Source organism: Vipera berus (assembly GCF_964194415.1).
Source record: "Vipera berus genome assembly, chromosome: 3".
Taxonomy (NCBI): Eukaryota; Metazoa; Chordata; class Lepidosauria; order Squamata; family Viperidae; genus Vipera; species Vipera berus.
In genome coordinates, this window is record NC_138204.1 from 47882091 (window position 1) to 47900379 (window position 18289).

Consider the following 18289-nt stretch of genomic DNA (forward strand, 5'->3'; position numbering starts at 1 on the left):
TGTACATTTTATATCCATGCGTAACACTCGTATTATAGATTATAATGATATTCTTAAGACTGTCACTTGCTTTGCCTCTCAGTTCAGTCCCTTTTTTTCTTCTGACTCTGACCTGTGCAGGTCAGGTTCTCACCTGATTTGTTTTCTCTCTATAATGGACTGTGCAAGAGTACAGTGCAAGTTATTAGCTGTAGACACACTTAAGACACTTAAGCCTTTTCTATCACTGTTATTTCCAGGATTAAGCTTATCTTTGTTATGTTTCGCCCAAGGAGCTTTCTTACTAAAGTTATTCTGATGATTTTAGTTTTCTTCCTAAGTTCTTTAACTATACTTGTTAACCAGCAAGGGGGTCTTGACCAAGATGAGAGATAGATTTCAAGGTTAGGAAGAAAAAAGGTTTGTCTTCTAAAAAAGGGCTCATTAGTTTTAAGATAGACAAATTAAGCATTCTGAATGGATGTGTCCAACAAGGGGAACTGAGTCTTGAAGATGCCTTTAACACAGAGGGCCCCAGACCTGGGGGCATAGGCATGTTGTTAAGGCTTTATGAAAGGACAACCAAATTGGAGCTATTCTAATGTCTGAGGGAAGGATGTTTCGAAGAGCAGGGGCTATACCAGAGAATAATATACCGTAATCAATTTAATATAAAATTTATTTGAATATCCAGGAAAAGATGTTAGAATAGGATTATCAAGTCATTATGCAAAGTAAAATGAAAGATGTGTTCATTGACTCCATAATCATTAAGGGAACAATACTCTTTTGGAGAAGGTAATACGCGGATTAAACTGCAGGGACTATTTCAGCAAAGCAGCAGGATTTCTCAGCTATATAACTATATAACAAGAAGCTTTCGGTTGCAAAGAATTATCATACAAATTCATTCCTGGAAATTTTAAAGCACTTGGAAAGCCAAAATAAAATATTATCTGAAGCAACTAAAAGAAGCACATCTCACAGTTTGCCTTCAGAACATCAGGGGATTATTAATATTCTTTGGATGGAAGAAAACTAAATATTGACTTTGTTTGTAATGATGTAATTTTAGAAAACAATCTGAGAAAAAAAGTAAAATTAGAAGCAGTATCATTTAAATTAACCAGCAGGAAGCCTTTCTAGAGAAGCAATCTTCATTCGAAAGACTGTTCTATGTAGAAGAGGAAAAGATAAACTCCAGAAGTGATGACTGGAAAAGAAAAAACGTGGAGTAAAACCAAACCTTATATTGCCAGAGGAAAAAATCTGTACCATAAATCTTAATAACCTGCCCAATGAAGTCAAATTCACTTGTGCACTGGGCTAATATTCTAGTATTTCAAGAGCTCAAACTAGCTTATTTAATTAGTGAAACTTAAGTACCTGTTGTACTTTGCAAATAGATCAAAATTAGGGAGTGCAAAAAAAGAGCAAATTCTGAAATTCCTGGGTTTTTTCCAATCAAAACCATGACCTTTAAACTTGGCTTCAAGGTATTTTCAAATAATCCAAAAAGAAGCTTTACTGGGTTGGTTTGGTATAGCTGCCATAGAACACTGATACCGAAATTCTAATTATTTTGCATTCATCACCCTGAAAGTTCTTCTCTACAGATTCCTGGTATTTATGCCCTGAAGCTCTACAGCATTTCTGCTTCCCAGGACTGTTTGACATGAAAAATATGATATATACTTGGAAAGATCAATAATTTTCCAGATTCCCTCTCAATGCTTTTCTAGTTCCTTAATGGGCCACGTCATCCACGCAAAAGCAGCTCTGTGATTTTTACAGACCTCAGTTGTGATGGGTTTGTGATGGGACCCAGGAAAACACAAGGGGAGATGGTTCAGCAGAATCCTTTGCCAAAGAGGTGGGGGCAAGAGGCAAGTTCTCCTTTTGGGGCTTGCTGGATATTGAGGGAGGGTTGAGACCCAAAGCCAACAAGTTTTATTCTTAAAGGTTATTTCAATTGCTACTCTTTCTAATGCACTCTTTGGTTCTTTTCTTGACTCCCAAAGAGTCCCACTGGGTGGGCGGGTAAAGGCCTTCACATCTTCAAATTCTGGAGAGGAGCAAAGCTCATCCCACTGAGATCACTGAAAAGGAATCTGGAAGGATGGAGGCCAAATGATTTTTCTTTTTTTCTCACAACACCCCAACCAGTCTTAGGCATTTTACAATTATATCCTTGAGTTGCCAGCTAGGAAAACGTTATAATCCTGCTCCTCAACCTTCATTGTTGCAGCTTCTGAACCTACTAAGTACTGGGCTCAGCTGGATTTTAACACAGTTGTTCTCTTCAAGTACCTTGCTTTTCAGCTTCCTCTCATATAGGCTTATAAAACTGAGACTTATAATTTTTAGGTAAGATTTTCTAAGATTTCACATATATGTGTTTCCATATTATCATTTTCTTCTATATTTCTTTGTTTACCCCTCCCCCAAAGTTGGCCTCTTTCTCTCCCTTTCTATTCACTAGTTCCCATGGCAACCAAAACTATCACAGTCTGCTTCTTATCCTAGGTTAACTTGGTTGGCCAATCCTTATACTTAGTGGAAGTAAAAAGTAACTTTTAGGTAGTAAACATAATTTTTTGTATGCAGACCATTCAGAAATATCATTATTGTACACACCTTTGATTTTTATACATATGTTTCGGCTGCTTATTTTTATTTTTTATCTAGAAGACACAATAAAGTTATAGAATTACTATTCTATCATAATGGGAAAATTTAGAAGGATCAGATTGTTTACATACCAATATACAAAACTGCAAAGATCAAATTAGGTGGATCCACAGATGACTTAATTCCATACCTAAAAATTGTTCATTGGATTGGAAAGTAGGCATTGGCAAAAGCCTACTTTAACACCAGGTGTCTATATTTATAGGCAACACATTTAAAAGAATTCATACTGGACTAAGCATAAAGAAAAACAGGGACTATAATAACACTACTAGTTAAACTGTTCATCTGTCACTAATGTGGCTCAAGAACATACCTAGGAGATGGATTTTCATCATTTTTTTAAAGTACTTTTAAATTTACTATCTGAAGTTAACATCTACCAATATTAAAAAATGTACAATAATAGAGTAATTGCTTGATAGAACTAATATGATCCAATCAATCTTATTTTGAATCCGGGATCTTCCTAAGAGATAAAAAATCCATCATGTGAGCACAGCTTAGAGCTGCTTATATTTATGTCAAAAATGATGAATAGCATATTTATGGTATTAGAGCAATGGTGCAAAATAAAGATTAGGTATTGAATATATCATGAATTTTACAGGAATACATCCTATCATTTAATACCATTAGTATCAATACCAATGAAAAATACAGAAATTAAAGGCTTATATCACTGTAATATAAATCCAGCTTTCGAAAGAGGATGTTCAGGATGTTAAAAACTGGTTAAGATAAATATCATAAATCAGGAGTAAGAATGGATATGCATATGGCGCCAACATGTAATACACATCACAAATTACCTTTATGCCATAAACTAAATGCCAATGTTGCAGTATAGTTCTTTGTGGGATGACTATCATGAAAATGTTATTCTAAAACAATAACCTAAAATCCACTGTTAAATTACAGTTCATGTCTATGCCTCTGTTGCATCATAATACAGCTGCTTACGGTAGAAACTATGATAGTTATTACATTTACAGACCAATAACCAAAATACATTATAGTTATATATAACTGATATGTTAATGACACAAAGTATAATAGTCACAATGAAATTCCATGCATGTATCATCTTATTGCAGGTCTCTCATACATATTATTATGCAGCTACTATACTACAGTGTTATCTCAGTTAAATACATTGTATAATAATACTGAGTAAATCCAATCAAAGGATCAAAAGCTATGATGATTCATTGTTTTAATTTTGATTCTGTAATATGTATTCAAACATGGCCATTTAATGTAATATTGAAGAAATTAATTTAGCATCTATTCATGTAGGATTGCATGACATGTAGGACATCATATTGCAGTGTCTTAAAATCGATCCATTGTTTTGTGTTGCTATTAACAGCAGAGACTGTAAAATGGTTTTAGCTGTCAGTTATGTGTTGCATTATCAGGTTTCTGTGCCGTGGTACTGTTGCGAATTGTGAAGCCTGAACAAGAGATATGGTGGCAAACAGTGTGTGAGTATTGAGGGGGGAGGAGTCCTGGGGGAAAAAAAACTCCATGCTTTGGAATGTGTAGTGATCCCAGATACATACAAAGCAACGTTAATCCATTAGAAATACTCCAAAATATAATCATCCACTATCTTTATAGGATCAATCAAAACATTGCAAATTTGCAAATTATAAAGTCTTCCAAGTTTTGAATAACCATTAAGCTATTAAGCAAAACAGATTTGGATTTTATGTTGGAATAGTGGATACAGGTTGGAATTAGCTGTTTTCACTTTACTGTCATATCACAAACCATGGATCCTTTGTTTGCAATGCAGGGCATCACTGAAAAATAATTACGCTATATATATATTATATGTAATAATCATTAAGATTCATAGTTTAACTTCATAGCAGGATCACAAAGCACTAATCCATTATATTTACACTATACTGAATGAACAAGAATGTGAGATATAATTTGATGGATTAGCAGAAACCTGATAAAACGTCCCATTTAATAATTACTGTAACATTTTCTTCTGAAAATGGTAATGCATTTATGTTACCACATTTTTTGCTCAGGAAAAGAGAGATTCTTCCGAACAAGCCTTCTATTGTGCTACCTCTTTCATGGAATTTTACAAGGAAAGGGGCAAAAAATAACACAACCTTAGTTTCCCATCACTTTCATCTTTAAAAAAATGGAAAAAAGATTCTATTGAGGAAAAAAGAATAAAAACACAATATTATTTGACACTAGTGTTTGGAGGCGTTTGTCTGGAAGCACCATAAAATTCTGGAAGCACTATAAAATTCAGCTACCAAATGAGATTCTGTAAAGAAACTAACCAATCTTCTACAAAGGTCTTTTTTTTGTATAATGGTGAACCATTCCCATTACAAAAAGGAATATGTATTAATGGAAATTGATAGGGGCTGTTTAAAAGACTCATTCATTGATCGCAGCCTGCCTGATTCAAACTAACCCATGTACAAATATAGCCTTGCTCAAGCCGGACAAAATGTCACATTTAGCTCCATGCAGATGCAAACTGTATTAAAAGTAGACGTCATACTAAAGCAATTGGATTTTCTTAATGCCTTTTAACAAAGTAAAACCGTTATTTTTTCCTTATTAAGACCGAAATATTCCCAGAAGAGAATGCAGCGTGTGAAGCACAATGTCTTCTAGCTAGCTAGACGAGAAACCGAAGATGAACAGAGAGGCCGATGGTCACCTGCCAGGTCGCTCGAAGACTTTGCAGGATGGCGCGAGTTATCATAACTATATTCGGGTGCTTATTACACCTGTGAACCTGTCAGATGCTGCCCTCGTTCTAAGAAGCGTCGTCGAGGAGCAGATATTCGGCAGACTTCTCCACCCTCCCTGGGCCCGAACGAGCCACGCTCACACATAGACAGGGAGTCTCTACACGCGTTTCAAGCAAAGTCTGCGCTGCTCGGAAGGTCTGAGCTGAAAAAGCCCTGGCCAACCCCTCCGCGAAGCTCCAGATAGGCGGGCAGGCGGAGGACTCACGAAATGGGTCACTACCACTTTAAGAGTCCCTTTGTCTCGGAAACAGCCTTATTTACCCTCCTGCGATTCAACCAAGCTTAACCCCACTTCCTTTCCCTCCCCCCCCCCGCGATTCACAACTCGAGGAATGTCACAGTTCCTGGGTGGAGCTAAATGCACTGCCGGCTCCTGTTTTGAGAAAGGCTCCCGTCCAAAGCTTCGAGTTTGGAGAATGGAGCTAGGGTTTCTCAGATTCCGCCAATGCCACCCCGTAAGCCATTCCTTCAATAGGAAAGGAGCCCAAGTTCCTTTGAGCAAAGCCGTTAGAATCTCTTCGATTCTTGAAAAGAGCGTACATCCTCCAACCCGCCACTCGCGTAAATCGGAGACCGCTTCCCGCTTTTTCTCGTTACGTATACGACGTTAAGGGGGGGAAAAAAAAAGAATGGTCCCAGAAAAACTCAACGACCGCGTTCGTGCGCAGACGGCGTAAACAAGATAGCTGAATAGTGGAAGCGTCACATGCCGAGGGTGGGACGGAAATGATGAGTGGCGCGCGCGTTACCCAATGACAACCAGGGGCGGAGTGAAGTTGGCGGCCAATGGGAGGCCGGGGGGGCGTGTCGCGTACCGGTTGGGGTGTCTCGCGCTTGGTGACAGCTCGCGCGTGCTGATGATGGCGGTAAATAAAGGGGCCGGAGGGGGGGCGGGGGCTTTACCCCCTTGGGGTTTAGACCTTAAATAGGGGGAAGCGGGAGAGTCCTTCCTGAGGTAGAAAGGGCTGTTTTGTGCGTGGTTGTAGCCGGTGGGGGAGACTCTACCCCCCAATTGTCGTGGAAGGTTTGAGGGGGCTCCACCCCTTTGAAGCTCAGATTGCACATTGGGGACATGAAGGCTGTGCTCATTTAAGCCCCACCTTCTGATTTGGAGGGAATCTCCCTCACGCGTTTGGGCAGGCCGGTTGAGGGGAAGAGGTCTTGACCCCTAAAGAGTAGGGGGTGGGGGAGAACCTTTCTCCTTTCAGCCCCTCCTAAGGGGGTAAAGGAGGTTGTGCTAACCGAGAGGGGGAAGCGCTGGCCCCTCTTAGAGGGAGCGGGGAAGAAGACAGAAGTCAACCCTCCCAAATGAAAAGATGGATAGCTGTGACAGGATTTGCCCGATCAAGCCAAGATATTGGCCAACAACTGACTTTTGAAGGTCTGAGATAAGACTTTACTCTGCTTTGGTAAACACAGGCTGTGCTCTGGTGTATAGTGAGAGCTAGGAGTCTTACTAAACCCATAGGGTTCTGTGAGATAGCTTGAGGACTGGGCAGAAAAAAAGGTGGGGGGAGTAAACTAGTAGACATTAAACTAGCAGGATGCTGGAAGAAAGGCACTTTTAAGGAGATTTAAGAACTGCATTAAGAATTGGGTAGGTAAAGCATAGTTGCTGAAAGCTAAAAGAGTTATGTGCATGTTCCTAGTTGTTGCCATTTGTGGCTGGAGAGCAGCAAAATAGTGGGAAGAAATAACTGTAGGCAAAGTAGCAATTGTTTTAATAAGTAGTGTAATTGTTGGAAGTGGTGGCATAAACAATGTGGAAAAAAGTTGGAATAGTGGTAGGCAACAGGAAGGGTTCCTGCTGTTGTTGCTTAGTTGTGTGTAGTTCTTTGTTTGCAAGTTAGAATCTTACATGGTCAATTTCGAGTAAGATGTTTGTAACTTTTTCACAACATTACAGCTTAAGTATCTTAAAATTATTTTTAGAATGTATTTTGTGATTTGAAGTTTTCTTGTTATTAGCATGTTGATATAAATAGAAGATTTGGGGAGAGCAGGTGATAGAGGTTATGTGTCCCTAGCATTAATGCATTTGGGAATTCTTGGCCTTTAAACATGGATTGAGCTTTTGTAACAATTCATTTTCAAATGCTGTTTGTTATATAGCAACTATGATGTTGAAATTATTAATACTGCATTTTCATCTAAACATAAGTTTTGATGTAATTATGTTGATACAATGGCTCTATAATATCTACCCTATTTTATCACTGAAAATAGTTTAATATACAGGAAAACAAATGAATTTTTTTTGAAGAATTAACTAGTTGCTTTGATAGGTGGGCATGATCTTGTAATGGTAAATTGCAACATAAGCAGAATCTGTAGTCACCTGCATATTTAAATACTGTTCGGTCTGTTAAAAGTTTTAGAGTTCTTATTGTTTAAAAATGTATTGGTTCACTGATTTTTCAAAAGGAAGCAAAGTTTTGCTTTTTTTCTTTCTCACCCAGATTTTAATAGAAAATACGGTGGAGCCAAGTCTTCACTCTTAACTAGTATCTTTGTTAAAATACAGTGTATAGAAAATAATAGTGAAGATGTAAAATCAAGCATCTCTGGTTCTTTTATGTTTTCTCATAAGTCTTTTGTGAAATCTGGTTCCTTTTTTGGGTCAAAATAAACCATTTTAGGGTAGGTTTCTCACTTTCTAAAATTAAAATTCATGTTAAATACTAATTAATGTTCATTAGTATATGAACTATTGATTTAAATTTATATAGAAAAATGAGAATGTTATATTTCCCCACATGGATGAATGAATGAATGAATGCTTAAAGTGCAGAATGTGGAAACATATTTTTAATAATATAATGTGCATTTTTAAATGTTAGCTATCCATATTGATTTACTTTGTACTAATCATGAAAAACATTGTTAATAGAGGCATACTAAATGTTCTTAAACATTTAAACAAATACTAATGGGTGATACAATTCACATACAGTTGCAAAAATAAGATACCATTTCTGTTTATTGCTTTTCAATTATGCTGTCCTTTAAAAAATATTTTTATTTTTAATATCAAATTTCAGCTTGGTTATACAATTACATGTTATAATGCAAAAGGAAGAATAAAGCATAGAATATTGATTTTAAAAGTAGAGAAATATGGGGTCTTCCAGATATTGGATTGCTGTTCTATCATCTCAACTATTAGCCATGATGGCTAAGACTAATCAGACTTGGAGTTCAACATTATCTGCCCATACTTTGTTCCTTTTGTAAATATACTTTTACAAGTTTAATTTCCTATTCAAAAGTGCCAATGGTTATTCCTAGTTGGCTTTACTTGCTAGATTTTTCTAATGTAGAAACTCTAGGGGCTAGCAAGTATCCATGAATAGTATATTTTAGAATTGGGTTCATAGTAGTGAAGTAATTGAAATATTGGAGAGAGATAATTTATCTTTGCTTATGCTTTTCTTTCTAACAATTGGGATAAGTATTATTTGGCTAAGGATTTGCCATGCTGGAGGAAAGATGTTTCCTCTGAGGGGTAATTGTGTTAGGTACATTTTGCTGTGGATGGCACCCATAGGAAAATGTGTTCTACTATTTTCAACTGCTAGTTCATCCTGGCTGAATAATTCTGGCTCCAAGTTGACATACCCATTGAAAATGATCCCTCTAAGTATTTCCCAGTCTGACAAATGGTAGACAATACAGAAGCATCCATCTTTAAAATCATTTACAGCAAAAAGATTTGCAATCCAGAATTAATAAGAATTATTAAATAGAATTATATTTTCAGTTTGGCATATAAAGTCACAATCTCCTAGTTATTTTCTGTGATCCATTTAAATTCAGCTTAATTATAAATAGTATTTGGCTGTAAAGGCTGTTGATTACCTTCTTTCTTCCACTTCAGCGACTATTTCAACTGCTGAGAAGTTGTTGTATTCCAAAGAGGCATGGAAATTAGTGGGGGCTGAAGGGATGTAATGAAACTTGAATGTTATGGATTTGGGGACAAAGGGGTGGGTGGGCAGTCAATGAAAGCAACAGGAAGGAGGCCCAGAATAAAAACCAGAAACTTTAGTAGATTAATCAGAGAAAAATACTTAGGAAAGTAAGTTTACTGAAGGAGTAGTGGATGATGTCTTTGTTTTTGATGCAATTAAAATGTAATTGCTGTGATATAATACAATATCCTGTAAGAAAGGATAAGAAAAGTAAGGGATAGCATACTGTAGATGTGAAAGAGCACTGTAGTGCTAATACTACATTTCACATGATTTTTTTAATGCTAGCCAGTATTCAAGGGTTAGCTGGATCTGCATTATCTCCAGAATCCACTAAGACCCAAAATACTGCTGCTTTGACTTTATTTGGTTCTTTTCACAAATGCTTCAGTGGTATTCTTAAATGTGCTTTTTTGTAGCAAATTTAAAGACTGATGTTGAAAATAATAAAAGAAAAAAAGGGATATGTTTAGAGACTATTCTCACATATACAAACAGCCCTTTTAAGTGGCTCATAAAAGGAACATAACTTTATGTAATCCATTATCAGGGGTTAGCTTTGCAATTTTGGTGCATCCCCTCTATCTGTCCAGACAGTAAATAGAAGCTAGGCACTGTGGTAGTTAATGCTAGACTCTCTGAGGAAACAATACCCATAAATGTCTGTAGAAGACGCCACATAGGTTTATTCCTTCAATCCTTTTCAATAGCAATGTTTCATAACTTCCAACTGTAATTATTTTGAATATTTCTGTTTAACTATGCAATACAACATTGTATGAATATTACTTAGGTTTCTTCAAGTTGCTAAAACATATAGTAGAAAGAAGCACCTTTGTGAAATATTATTTAAATAAATTAAGAACTATTAATCTTGAAGGAACTGTTTCCACCTTGACTTAACACTATTCATACCCTTAGTTATAGTTTGATTTGGATGATGTTTATATTGCATAAAAACTATTTTAGAGCCTTAAGTTTTTTAAAAAGATAACACATTGATATATGGAAAGTGTTCAGATGAGAATATCTTCATTATACCTTACCCCTTGCATGTTTAATTGGCAATCACTGAATTATTTAAGGAATAAATGTAATTTAAATATAATTTTCAATCCCTGACTATAACAGACTGTGGTTGAATTTGTGCTATTTGCAATTTGGAAATTCATTTATATTTGTTACCTTAGTATTTTTAAATGTTTATTCTTAATTGGCTGTGCAGTAAATTACATGTAATGCTATCATTTGAGTGGATTGTAGTTACTGATAAAGCTTGTGCATAATTGGCCCAGTCTTTTGCAAGCTAGTTGTGTGTGTGCACCCTCAAGAGCTGGTAATATAAAAGAAATTGCCATAGATTTCTTTGTGCTTTGAAAGAGTGAGATTCAGCAGTTACCAAATCTATTGTGTCAGGACAGCAGGCTGTTTTTAGTTTTATCTAGTGTATTATTCTCTTATTGAAAATTATACAAAATAAAGCTCCAGAACAAAAGTATATATTAAGAATTGTTGCATATGACTGGAGATGATAATTTGGGGAGCTGGTGAGCACTCTGGAGTTTGTGAACATGTTAGGGGATCTCTCACAAAATGGTTGTTGGGGGAGCCTTTTCTATTCCCAAAATGTCTGTCATAATGCATCTAGCTGGCTACAGAACACCCCATTATAGGTAAATGGATCAAAGACAAATTGGTCATCTAGCTTTTCCTACTAATCTTCCCCTTCCCCAGATACTTCCTACGGTCTCAGTTTTTTGTTCCTTTTCTCTGGACAAATGGACACATTTCCATACAAATACATGGGTGCAACCACTCTTTATGTTTCTGTTCTACAAATCTATTTAAAAGTATCCTTTTAAATAGATACTTATAAGAAGCTTTGCCAACTTTCAATTTTATTTTCAACTAAGACATTTTTAGGATATCAAGTTATGGGAATGTTCGTTCTCACTGGACTAAATTATTATATATTACAGAAATGCAAATACAGATTTTCTTATTTTCTTTCTTTTTTTTAAGAAATAAAAGATTACTACATGCAGTGTTGATCCAAGCCAGATTTCCCCAAGGTTGATTTAATTTATACAACCTGTGTACTAAAGGCAGAATTTAGGATGGGATGTTTAATGGTGATCCAAACTGTTGCACTCAATATATTGATTGACCAATATTTGAGGTGGGGAGGACTATAAAATCTTTGCAAACGATCACAGTGAACTTGTACTTATGTTAAATGAGTTGAAAAGAGAAATAATTAAATGGAGAAAAAAATAATTTTATTGCTAAGCTGGTGGCAAACATTTTAATAGAATCATTTTTATTAAAGAAATATAAACATAGAGCGAACAGGTATTTCTCTTTGCTTGAGGTTAAAATAAAGATGTAAGATATCTTCAGCCATGTACTTGGCTTTGCAAAAAGAAAGGAACATATCACCAATCATAACTAAATGAAAAGATATTTTTCTTGCTGAAAATAAATGAATTGCCCAATTGTTGGAATCAGGGAATGCAATCCCAATAAATTAAGAACATTGGGTTTTCATATAACATACATCTTATTATTAAGTTCAAGCTACTACTCGAACTGGTTAGATACTACCAGTAAACATTAATTCTTCTGATTTAATGCAGAGATTTTAATTCTAAATTCTGCATGAATTTTATATCTTGAAATCTATTCAGATATGGTATAATTTTCAAAGATCAATCTATTGTTAATTTAGATGGTAAAATATATTTGAAAATGACATTTTCGTATAAACTGTTCTGTTAAACAATTATTTTGTTTAATTTAGGATTTTTGTATTTTTTTTCCTAGCAGCTGACTACAAATAAAATTAAAATTTCAGGCCTATAAACACTTGTCCTTGATTAGCAAGCTGTCAGTGTGATTCCTGCTGCTCTGTAGATCAATTTCCCTCCTCCACCTCTTGAACTCATCAGAGTTAGTTAAGTCTCTAATTCTCCAAACTGCTGTAAGAGGTAGACACTTAAAATATGCTTTTGAAAAAGACCCATAATATTGTGAACAGTACTGGAATGCTTTGTATTTATGTGAAACAGATTATTTTTATGAGCACTCCTGTAAATGTAAATAATTCATTCAGAAAGCTAAAGCTTACATTAGCACTTATACATATGTGTATGTATGTATGTGTGTGTATAAGACTGACTTCAAAAATAGATATTTTCAGCTATTTTTAAGATCCCTTGTAAACAATATAAATGCAGATTGTTATAATTGTAGTTTAATACATACATTAGATTAAAAATTCAGATTTTGTTTTGTAGAGCTCTGCTTTAAAGTTATTTAATACTACAATCTTTTTGAATTTGGGCAGCATGTTTTGAAATTTTGCAAAATATAAAGTTACATTGCTTGGCTAGTTTCATCCATACATCTCCTCCCATCTCTTCTATGTTTATATAGTCATGTATATAAACAAATATTATAAATGTGGGATTGGACATACATCCTTTTTGCTAAATAAAAGCCTGTCTTTTATTGCATCTGATTTTCTCCCCACTTATTAAAATGTTGGACTAGAACTAAGAGGACCCAGATACAGCTAAGCCTCATCCATGGAACTCACTACATAACTTTAGGTCAATCATTCCTGCTCTGCTCCATATCATTTCACTGGGTTGTGAGAAAAAATGGGAAGGGAGAGTGTGATGTACATTGAGCTCTTAGAAGGCAGGAGGAAAAAGTAAGTTACTATTTTTTATAGTTCTATTGCCCTGTTTTTAAAAGTGACCTATAAATAGAAAATACATATATGAAATTATTTTTGATATTCAGATAGGCAAGAACAAGGAAAGTTTGTGTGTGCCGAGATGTTGTTAAGGCTTAAGGCCAGAGATAATAAAAAATGTCTAACTTACAGTTTCTGCTTGGTTTCAGCAGTGTAGATGTCTTTAAGTCATTTTCTGGGTGAGAGCACTTCCACACAAGGTCTTTCCACCACCCCAGGACCAGCTTCAGATCTTACACTGTTGCCTGCATTCACCAGCTGAGCTGGCTTATTTCTGGTTCAGTGCTGGTATATCCAAAATTGCACCAAAAGAAGTAATCTTTTTTGCTTTGCAGACTTTGTGGGTGGCCTGTTTTCGCATTGGTAGGACTCATTTGGATTCTGGGTTTCAGCTGATGTATGTGTTCACAGGATCTTAAAAGAGAAAGGTGTCTTTGATAGCTTACGAGTCCCACTCTACATGCATTCAGATTGTGTGTGTGTGATTCAACATATTCATATTGTCTTACTGGTTTCACCTTAAAATACACACAAGCAGTTTTGATTGTGCAAATACTTGGAAATGTTATTTCAGACAGAGATTTTCATACTTTTTCAAGCTGTGAAGCTTGAAGCTTTTTTTTAAAAGTCTTTTAAATCTTAGGATTCCATTGAACGCTTGAAAAGCACTACCTTAAGACACAGTAGCCTACCCTAGGCAAAGGAAGCAAGAGTTTTGTCTGTATTCCATTTCTCTGATATATCCAACATGCAGTGTTTTTTTCAAGCAATTTTTTGAGGATGGGATGGGAGATAGCAATTACTTTTCTTTTCGTTAGAGTTGGGTATGAGGTAAAGGGTTCTGGATTGCTTCAAATTCTGCTCTTGATGTCTGTCTGAAGGTATTGTTTCTTTTGTATTTCCATCTTGACAGCAACCAAGTTGTTGCAAAATTTGTACTACATTCCTCAACAGAAGTCTTCTCAGTGCAATAAAGTTAAATGAATGACAACTTGGCAGCTGCTATTTTTGGACAAATACTAGGAAGGGTTAGAATCCAGATGAGTGGTTTTTGCACTCTCCTTTTTGCTAGCTGGAGCATTGATTGGCTCATGATGTTGTTGTCTCCTTGTTCTCTGTATTTTGGGGTTAGCAAAATTGAAGTCAGTCACAGACTGGCTTCATCCTTTTTGGTGAGAAATTGGCAACAATATGCTGTGGAAGTTATTTGATTGTTGAATTTTTTTAATAAAATACGTTAGCAATAGTATAGGCTGTAATCCAAAATGTATTTACTAGAAAGCATGGAGTCCTTGGTGCTTTCTGACTTTGGTTATTTGTTTGCAGACATTTCATTATTCAACTGGGTAATATAAATGTGGGTGAGTGTGGGATTTGTTCCCTGTTTATATATATAATAGCATGCCCTGCCAATGTTGATGAGACTGTGGTTTTTTTAATGGTTTCATCAACTTCTCCAAGACAAATATAGATCAAATACAGTGACTGGTACTGGAATTTTTCCAACTTTCAAAGGGGAGTTTTAGGAATTAATGGCATCCATGGCAACCATAGGCTAGTTCCAGGCAGCAGAAAGTATACCGGTAGTTTATGAGAAGAATCTCCAAGCACAGACACTTGCACCTTGTCATTCCAAGAGAAGGACATGTGATCCCAGCTAAGCAGTGATCATTAAAAAGTACATTAAGAAGTCAATGAACAATGTGGTATTTTAAAGAAATTACATTCTCATCTCACTGTTTATTAGAGTAAGAATAGTTAAAAAAACTATTGGAAAAGTAAATAATTAAAAGTAATTTAATTTTCCAGTAAGTCTGATGATCTTAATAGTATGATTGATTTTTATTTTTGTTACCAATTTGTGAGATTTACCATTTAATAAACAGTAAATGGAATTATAGTACCACAAGTATTTATTATTTGATTGGAATATATAAAGTGTTATGGATCGCAAGTTCATTTGTTAAGTTGTTTAAGTGTTAATAACAAGATGAAATTATTTGGATCAGAAATGCAGCCCTAGAAAGGTAATTTCCAATTAGAACTACTCTCTTGTAAAGCTTCTTGAATATAAAGGAAAAGTGCAGATATACAAAGGTAGATCTGCTGTTCTTGATTTGTAAATGCACATTATGTTTGGTAAGAAATATTCAAGCTATAAATATAAAGATAATCCTTGACTTACAACCATTTGTTTAGCAACTGTTACAATGGTGCTAAAAAAAGGGAAAAGATTTCAGTTTGTTTTTCAATTGAATTGTACAGCTTATGTTATATTAAAGGTTAAAAAATTCTGAAGTGATTTGTCTGATTTTTTTTTTCCATCTCAAAAGCCTGGCATTTTAACAGAAGTGTGTAGGCTTTTTATATCCACTGTAGAGTTTGTAATTTACCATATTCATCATAATGCCTTTGGTCAGCTAGATGATGATAGTGCTTCAGGAAAGGGGAAAAATTGTTTACACCTCTTCCTTCTTCAGACATTTGCTTCCCAGGTTCCATTTCAATGGGAAAATTAACATTCAGAAACATTAAATTCTTGAGCATTGAGAGGGGAAATGCTTCATTAGAATTTAGAACTACCACACTTCTGTATGCTCAGGTAATCTGATAAACTGTTGATTTGAGTTGCAAAGCTTATTACTGAGAAATATCCAGTTTCTGAAATCTTTTTTTATCAGTGAGGACATTCCCTCAGTAAATATGTATAGGACTGCAGCCTTAATGTAGATAATTACTGATAGCTAGAATTACTCCAACTAATCTTTCTCCCTAGTCCTAGCAGTAAAACCTATCTAGAGTTGACACTCTTTCTAAGCAATAGGAATTGTAATATGGGGGATTGGGTTCAGTAAATATGGAATATTGACCAAAATTATATAAAGCAACAATGTGCAAATAAACATAGTTGCATTATTTTAATATATTTATATACAACTATCCATTATTAAAAATCCCAAATTTGCTTACAAATAAAATGCAACATGCAAAAAATATTTTATTGATTATGCATGATTAAGTCTTCAACTCTTAGTGACCACATAGATTTTCTCCATTACAATATGTCTTTTAGGTCTTTTAACATTACACTCATCGCCCCAATGATCAAATCATTTCAAGACCACCTGACGTTTTGAGAGTGGGAACCTTCCAAATAGAACTGTCTTCCTGACAGTTAGAACAGTTAACCAGTGGAACAACCTGCCTCCAGAAGCTGTGAATGCTCCAACACTGGAAGTTTTTAAGAAGAGACTGGACAGCCATTTGTCTGAAATGGTATAGGGTTTCCTGCCTGAGCAGGGGGTTGGACTAGATGACCTCCAAGGTCCCTTCCAACTTTATGATTATGATTATGAAAACCCCCCAATACATATAAGAAAAATATGGTCAGCCAAGAGAACAGAACAGCAGATCACCCATAACCTTATAAATCACCTTATCCCCACCGCTTAGAAAATAATAAGCCATTAATATAAGGCAAGAAAAATGAAATATTTAATTATTAATAGAAGGCAAAATAAAATAAAATCTAAACCATATATACAGTTTTCAGACAAGTAAAAGTTGGGTAAAAATGTAGGCCCAGTTTAAAAAAATAAAACATGCCTAAAAGATTCTGGTGATGTAATTTTTAAGTTTTTCACTTAGTTATGGCTAATTTCCTCTTTTCTGTTGCAGTCTCCAATGTAACACTATTCAAAAGTAAGCATCCTTCTGTTATTTTTCTGGAGTATCTTTTCAGGATATTCAGGGAGCCGCAGGAGGGAAGAAAAAAGACAGAAATGCCTTTCAGTCCTTGCAGCTCTTAAATAGCTATCAAGTACATTTCCCGATGTATTATAATGTGACAGGTAATTAAGACTGAAAGAGATTGGTCATCTTTCAGTATAGAATAACTTCTCTGCTAGCATGCCTATTTACCTAAGGGCTGGGAAGCACTGGCCCATGTACATGCTGTCCCTGCCTGAATTAGCTGATCCTCTGTTGCCTGTCTAAAATACAAAAATCGCTGGTTCTACTGCAAATGTCAGGGTGTTGTTGTTGTTGTTGTTGTTGTTGTTGTTATTATGTTCTTCTTGGCCATGTAGGAATTGACCACTGGGATAGACTGTGTGTTAACTAGCATCTTTTTAAGACTCTAAGAGCAGAACTGAGCAGAAAGATACATTTTCGATCCTTGTACCAAAGCAAGATTTGAAGAGGGAGTACTGTATACAATGTTGTTGTTAGCTGCGAAGTCGTGTCCAAGCCATCGCGACCCCATGGACAACATTCCTCCAGGCCTTCCTGTCCTCTACCATCTTCTGGAGTCCATTTAGGCTCACTCCTACTGCTTCAGTGACTCCATCCAGCCACCTGTATACAATACACTAGGAATTTATAATAGGGATGTGATGTAAAAGCAGTAGTTATCTCAAATGAAGAAATGATTAGCTTTTTGAAGTTTTCATACTTTAGGAATATGTAATAATGCTAGATTGTATACATATATACTCTTAACAGAAGTTAACAGTGCCTGTGGTATAAAAAGGTAGCTGGAAGAACAATGTTTTCAAAAGGGTATCATCCCATCCCACACCACAACATCTGTGGGCCAGTGGAACAGATTGTCACATGAAGGTAAATTCTCTTTAGAGTTAGGGTTAGGTTTGACAGATCGTGATTTGTCAATGATAATTGTAATAAGTCATGCACCAAACAGGAGATTGGATCAGAGAATATCTAGTATCCCTTCCATCCCTTTTGTGATGTAAAAGACGAATGTGTTGTGCTAAAATTTCTGTAGAGCACAGGTGTCAAACTCGATCGCGTCATGTGACGTATTGTGACATCACAACATTTTTTGCCTTTGCGGAGCTAGGGTGGGCGTGACCTGCGTGCGACACATCCAGCCCGGGGGTCACCAGTTTGACACTCCTGCTGTAGAAGGTACTACCGGTATATTATTTTGTAAGAATTTTCAGGGCCTTTTTGCATGCAGATTCTTAGAAGATTTGCACTATATCCTAAGTCTGCCTTTCTCCTTACTTATAAAGTTGACAGGTGCAATGATAGTAACATTTCTATCTCTCCTTGCTCGTTATAAGGAC

At 35.7% G+C, this 18289-nt stretch overlaps 2 protein-coding genes across 2 annotated transcripts in view; one reads left to right on the plus strand and one right to left on the minus strand.

Moving 5' to 3' along the window:
- Window positions 1–18289, minus strand: part of PRICKLE4 (prickle planar cell polarity protein 4) — a 326491-nt gene that overhangs the window by 200304 nt on the left and 107898 nt on the right. The gene's annotated exons all lie outside the window — the stretch shown is intronic.
- The window catches only part of USP49 (ubiquitin specific peptidase 49), a 51460-nt gene that overhangs the window by 11548 nt on the left and 21623 nt on the right, over window positions 1–18289 (plus strand). The window lies entirely within an intron of this gene.